We start from the raw sequence: 6,712 nt of genomic DNA, 5'->3' as shown, positions 1-6,712 counted from the left end.
GTACCGAGGATCAAACCCAGGGTCTTGCACACACTAGGTAAGGGCTCTGATCTGTATCTCCTAGCCCTCCTCTTCTTTGAGTTTTTGAGACAGATGGTTTGGTCTGGCTTCTTATTCCTTACATAGCCCACGCAGATCTTGCAGTTGTGATCCTCCTGCCTCAGTCCTCCAGGGTAGCCAGGAGTGTAGCTGTGCCCCTACCGTGTCGGGCTCTGTTTGGAACTATTGTCTTTGAGGCTGTGTATTTGGAAAATGTAGAGGTCCTAACCGTGTGCTGTTCAGGCGTCTGGCAGCACTGGCACTGGGGACTCTCTTTGCTTGAAAATACTTTTCCTTTTTAAAAAAAGCTTAAAATGAGAAAAATTGCATATATTTATTTGTGTGTGAGTGTCCCACAGCCTGTGTGTGGAGGTCAGGAGTTGACTCTCTCTTCTACTGTGTGGGTCCCAAGGATTGAACTCAGGTTGTCAGGCTTGGCCGAAACGTCCTTCACTTGCTGAGCCATCTTGAGATTCTTGAAAGATTTTAAGGGGTTGTGGGAACTTTGGTGAGCTTGTGAGCTGTTCGGTTTGCTGTTGGGATCTGTTTCATGAAGTCCGCACTGTGCTGTAACAAGCCCTCGTGGACCCTGTGCTGACGTCATGAGATGCAAAGGGGGCGAAGCTTCCAAGCCTGGAATGAGCAGGCAATTAGGGGACAGCAGGAGCGACAGAGCCAGGAGGGTCTGCACTCAGTGGGCGGGCGTGCACACGAGGCAGGCAGTTGGAGAGAATTCTGGGGATGGTCTCAGCGGGACTTGAGAGGTGAGGTATCTTTGGGGTGTTTCCTCATATATTTAGAAACCCTGTCAAGCACTTTTGGCTTCTGAGTCATCAGTTATCAAATGAGAGGAAGACCTAAAATATGTGCAAAAAATGTGTCCTGGTGTTGTTGGTTGTTTCCACTCTTTACTCTTTGTGGGGGCCGCCACCGAACTCCCAAATAAATACACGTACAGAGGCTTACTATTACTTATAAATGCCCAGTCTTAGCATGGCTTGTTGCTAGTCAGCTTTTCTTAAATTATCCCATCTATCTTTTGCCTCTGGCCCTTTTCTTTTTCCTACTTCTGTTTATCTTACTTTCACTCTTACTCCACGGCTGGCTGTGTAACTGAGTGGCTGGCTCTCTCTCTTTTCTCCTTTTCTTGCTCCTCCTCCTTTCTCCCAATTTTTCCTTCTATTTATTCTCTCTGCCTGCCACCCCCCATCCCTTCTCCTGCCTTGCTATTGGCCGTTCAGCTCTTTATTAGACCAATCCAGTGTTTTAAGTAGGCAAAGTAATAAGAGTTTCACAGAGTTAAACAAATGCAACATAAAAGAATGCAGCACATCTTTGTATCATTAACCAAATATTTCACAGCCTAAACAATGTAACATGTCTTAAAATAGTAGTCTAGAACATACTAGAGTTTAGGTGTGGCTGCCATTGTAGTTACTGTATCTCTGGATAAAAATTCTCCAGCAGGGTTTGCAGAGATGGTTGAATGGTTAAGAGTGCCTTCTACTCTTCTAGAAGACCTCTTGGTTCTCAGCACCCAGGCCAGGCACAGTCACCTGCATCCCCTGCTCCAGGGCAATCTGGCACCTATAGATTCCATGGGCAACCTGCACTCACTTGCACATACTTCTCCCCAAACATACATTCAAAATAATAAAAGCAAATCTTTGGGAACAGGTCGCCAGCCTTCGAGAGTTGGAAAACCAAAGAAGTTAGAATTCTGTCTGTTGCTTCTCAGTCTCCTTCACCATTTGGACCAAATAGGGAAAAAGCAAAAATAAATGGCTGAGTATGATGGGGAGCACGGTGGCAGGTTATCAGCACGGAAGGGTAGAAGGAGGAAAAAAATGGGGTCAGCCCCATATAGGGAAACATGAAAGGGGGAAACAAGTAACAAATAAGAAAATGTCACCCCCTCCTTTCTTTCCCCTCTGCTCCCCACCTCTTCCCCTACCTCTCTACCTTTCCCTTCCCTCCCTCTCCCCCTTCTCCATCTCTTCCTCTATCACTTCCCTTCCCCTTTGCTCCCCTCCCTACTTCCCTTTTCCTTCCCTGGTGTTATTGACAAACAAACAAACAAAAAAAGAAAAACATTCCCCCGCCCCCAAACTCCTCAAGGTTGTAAGTGCCGATGTCTATTGTGATATCCATGGATCTGAAAGTTGATACAAAAGAAATCAAGGATTTCATGGGTCAAGAGACAGAGCAAAACCATGTTAGAGAAGCGGACTGTGGCTGCAGATCAGAGGTGGTGCTTGCCTCAAGCACACAAGGCCCTGCGTCAGGGCCAGACCCATGTGCGTTCCAATCCCAAACACAGAAAATACCGCCCAGAGGAAACAGAAGACTTCTGAGGAAAGTGAGATGACCCGATGCGGTTTTGTCTGAAGTTCTGGCCGTTGTTCCTGGGATCCACTGCTTGCCATTGTCTGTCTTCAGCACAGTTAAATCAAACTTCCTGGCCTAGTGGCTTGGGGGTGTGGCCTGTGACTGATGTGGGCTGATGAGGTGTGTGAAGAGTGAGTCACCCCAATATTGGAACTTCAAGCTGCCAGTGCAATGCCTTCTACGGTCTTCTTTTCCATTGGTTTGGTGACTGGCAGTTTTTGAGATAGATGGGGGATACCCTGTCAGTCTTTATCACAGGGTGACAGTGGGCCTAACTGATTCATTGCACACAGATCTGAGGGTCACCATTCCCTGAGCTCTGGGAGCTTTGTTACTGCAGCATACCTAGTGACTACCAAGGTATCATGGAAGCAACTGGAAGAGGCAGAGGAATAAACCATTCCAGGTGGAAAGGAATGTTAATAAAATAATCAGGAAATAACGCTGAGACTCACACCTTCTTGGGGGTAGGTGGGTAGAATTAGGAGAGAAGGTTGTGCTGTTTGCTTGTTGGCTTGTTTATTCATTTGTTTTGTTTGTTTTTGATTACTTAACACATGTGTAGTCATCCGGGATGAGGAGCTAATAATGGAGAGAATGTCTCTGTTAGATTGGCCTGTGGGGGCATTTTCTTGGTTGATGATAATGGGGAGGGCCCGGCTCATTGTGAGCAGTGCCATACCAGGGCGGGTGGTCCTGGGTTCTATAAGAAAGCAGGCTGAGCAATCAGTTGGGAGCAAGCCATTAAGCAGTGTTCCTCTGTGGTCTCTGATTCAGTTCCTGCCCTTGCTTCTCTAATGATATACTCTAACGGACCAACCATATCAACCCTACTCTCCCCAAGTTGGCTTTGGTCAATGCTTTATCATAGGAATAGAAACCAACTAGTACAAAGGAATGAAATACAGAATCTGAAAAATGCAGACAACTTCAAAAACCCTTGACACAAAACTTTAGCAATTGCATATATACATGTATATACATGCACACACATATATGTACACGTATCCGTGTAAATATCTTAACACACACACACTTTCCCACCCCCCACTTTTGTAATGCTGGGGCTGGAATCCAAGGCTTCATTCTTGCTATCCAAGTGTTCTGCCACTAACTACGTTCCCAAATCCCCTTTCATGTTTTATTTTGAGATTGGGTCTCACAGAATTACCCATGTTAGCCTTGAACTCTTGTCTGTAACCCAGGCTGACCTGGGATCTTCCATTCTCCTGTGTCTATTTCTGAGGAGCTTATATTAAAGGCCTGCATTGCCCGTTCTGCCTAATACAACTTTTTCTAAAAAACAAAACAAAAAATGAAACAACAACAGCAGCAGCAGCAGCAACAACAACAACAACATAAAAACCTCTACAGAAAGATTGCAGCAAATGTTTCGTAGGGTTGAAGGAATGCAAAGATCCAGGCATCATTCCACTGAGCTTGCGGACATCTCAATAAACTCCCAGCACCTTGCACCTGCCCCAGAATGTTTTTTTATCATGATTTAATTAACCAGCCGTAGCAAGATTTCATGTTCCAGATAGGGAACTTGCTTAGTCAATTATCTAGTACTTGTTCAACGAGATCTGATTCTGTTCTCGGATGAGCGATGACCCTGATAACCAAGTCCCTGTCTCCACACACCTCATTATTCTACTTTGGGGTCCTTAATTAGCTGAGAAGGTTAAAGGTTTCACTCCTGCAAGTATCACGGGTCTGTATCTTCTAAAGTGACCGTAAAGTCTGATACAACTTAAACCAGCCCACTATTAAAATTTGGGGATGCAAAAGACAGTGTAGTACGTGGCAAGTTGGTAACTGGCCAGAAGCTGAATGAGACATTCGAGCAGTTAGACCCTGAGGGAGTCTTGTTTCTGGATGGGTGAGATGGCCCACAGGTGCCTGTTGCCTAGGCTGCTGACCTGAATAACATGGTAGAAGGGCCTAGAACCCATACCTGAATATTTTTCTTTAACCTCTACACGTGTGCCATGATGTGTGTGACTACACGCACGAACAAGCACATACACGTGCAATAAATAAACGCAAGTCTTTCAAGAGATGGTATGTCTGAAGAACATCTTGTCTTTGGTAAAATAAATTTAGATTAGCTTTCCTGAAGAAGGATTAGCCGTGTAGGTCTTCTGAACAGTACAGGGAATTGAATGAGGCAAGAGGACTGTGTAAGAAATACAGTAATTAAGAATCTTTTTTATTATCTATCTATCTATCTGTCTGTCTATGTATGTATGTATGTATGTATGTATGTATGTATCTATCTATCTATCTATCTATCATGTATGTATGTATCTATCTATCATGTATGTATGTATGTATGTATCTATCTATCTATCTATCTATCTATCTATCTATCTATCTATCTATCTATCTGAGTTAGTGTCTGGCCTGGACCTGCAGATTTTTTTGCATCGGCTTCTCAGTTGCTGAAAGCACAGGCATTTGCCACCACATCTGACTGTGGTAATATATTTTTTTATATTGTGATCTTAAAATAAATATATTGTTTCAGAAAAAAAGGAAGCTTGGGCATAAAGCTATGTCTCATGTTTAAGAGTATTTGTTGTTCTTCTAGAGAACCCAGGTTTGGTTCCCAGCACCAACATGGTGGCTCACAAGTGCCTATAACTGTAGTCCCAGGGGACTGGATGCTCTCTTTGGCCTCTGAGAGTTCCTGGCATGTATGAGGTACTCTTACATACAGGTAAAATTCATACTATACAATAAAAATTAATCTTTAAAAATTATTTTTAAAAAGAAAAGGTCATTGTAATCTCAGCTAATCAGGAGGCAGAGGCAGGAGGGTTATGATGAGTTCAAAGTCAGCCCATCTCAGACAGTAAAAGGACGCTTGGGATTGTAACTAGGGGTAGAGCCCTTGCCTGTCATACGTAATCCCCATACCAGACACAGAAAAGAAGGAGAGCGTGGGAGAGGCAGCAGTTGGCATGGAGGGCGAAGGACACTGTCTGGTGTCAGCAATTCCCTTCTGACTTTGTGAGCAGGTGGGCTCCGTCTTTCCGACATTTTCACCTCTCTTGTAAAACCAGAAGTTCAATTTATCCTTCCTCTAAGCTGTGGATGTCTAGTCTGTGGAGGTATAGAGTTTAATTACAGGAGGTCCTCTGGGTTCAAGATGGAGCTTCATCATGAAGAGTAATGGCAAGTCTTGACTTTATTAATGAATGAAAAGTTTGCTCGATGTAAGTCAGAAGGAATGTACGATTAAAAGGCATGATATATTATCATATATCTAGCTGTCAGTAATAAATTAACATTAGTTCTGGATTCTGTACACTTTGCATCCTGAATATATACCTAGAAATACTTCATAATTATAGTTCAGGTCTTGAGAACCATCGTAAATTATCCACCTGTCATTCATTCTCCGTAAGAGCCGCCGACCCCCGGGACTAATGCAGTATATTGGCATCTGAAATCGCTGGTGCTGGAGACAGGAAGCTAGCTCAGTGGGTTAAAAGTGTTTTCTGTGCAAGTGCAAGGATCCGAGTTTGAATCCCCAGAACCCAAGAAAAGCTGGCCACCTAGTGTGAGTGTCTGCGGTTCCCAGCGCTCCTAGGAGAGGGTGGGAGGCAGAAACAGGAGACCCTCCAGAATGTCACGGGCCCATGAGGGACCCTGTCTCGGATGAGATGGAAGGCAGCAGCCAACACCTAAGGTGTCCTCTGACATCTGTACCTGTGTCATGGCACACGTGTGTCCACATTAATGCTGACACACATAAGACACATACACATGGTATACATACACATGGTACACGTACACAATGCGCAAAACCACAAATAAATAAGATGCATAGAATCTCTAGTGTTGTGAGGCCCTTCTGTCCGTACCTCCATTTTTCTCCTTTGAGACAGGATGCTGCCCCAGCTGACCTTGAACCATTGACCCTCTTGCCTCACTCTCCTGGGTTGCCTGGAATGACAGGTGCAAGTCAGCAAGCCTGGCTTTAATCCTTTCTTAAAAGAATTATTTTTATTTTATGTGTATGACTGTTTTGCCTGCTTGTATGTCTGTGTACCATCTGCATTCCTGCCTGGTGCCTGCAGAGGCCAGAAGAGGGCGTCTGCTCCCCTGAAACGGTAACTAGAGATGTTTGTGAACCACCAGGTAGGTGCTGGGATCTGAACCTGGGTCCTCTGCAAGAACACTCCTCAGCCAGTGCTCTTAGCCACTGAGCCATCTCTCCAGCCCCTTCACTTGTTTCCTCTGAGGTTCTAAATGAAATGGAAGAATGTGCAGCCAT

The sequence above is a fragment of the Microtus ochrogaster genome, unplaced genomic scaffold, assembly GCF_000317375.1.
Source record: "Microtus ochrogaster isolate Prairie Vole_2 unplaced genomic scaffold, MicOch1.0 UNK32, whole genome shotgun sequence".
Classification (NCBI taxonomy): Eukaryota; Metazoa; Chordata; class Mammalia; order Rodentia; family Cricetidae; genus Microtus; species Microtus ochrogaster.
The sequence above is the reverse complement of the archived record's forward strand: the minus strand, read 5'-3'. Positions refer to the sequence as shown.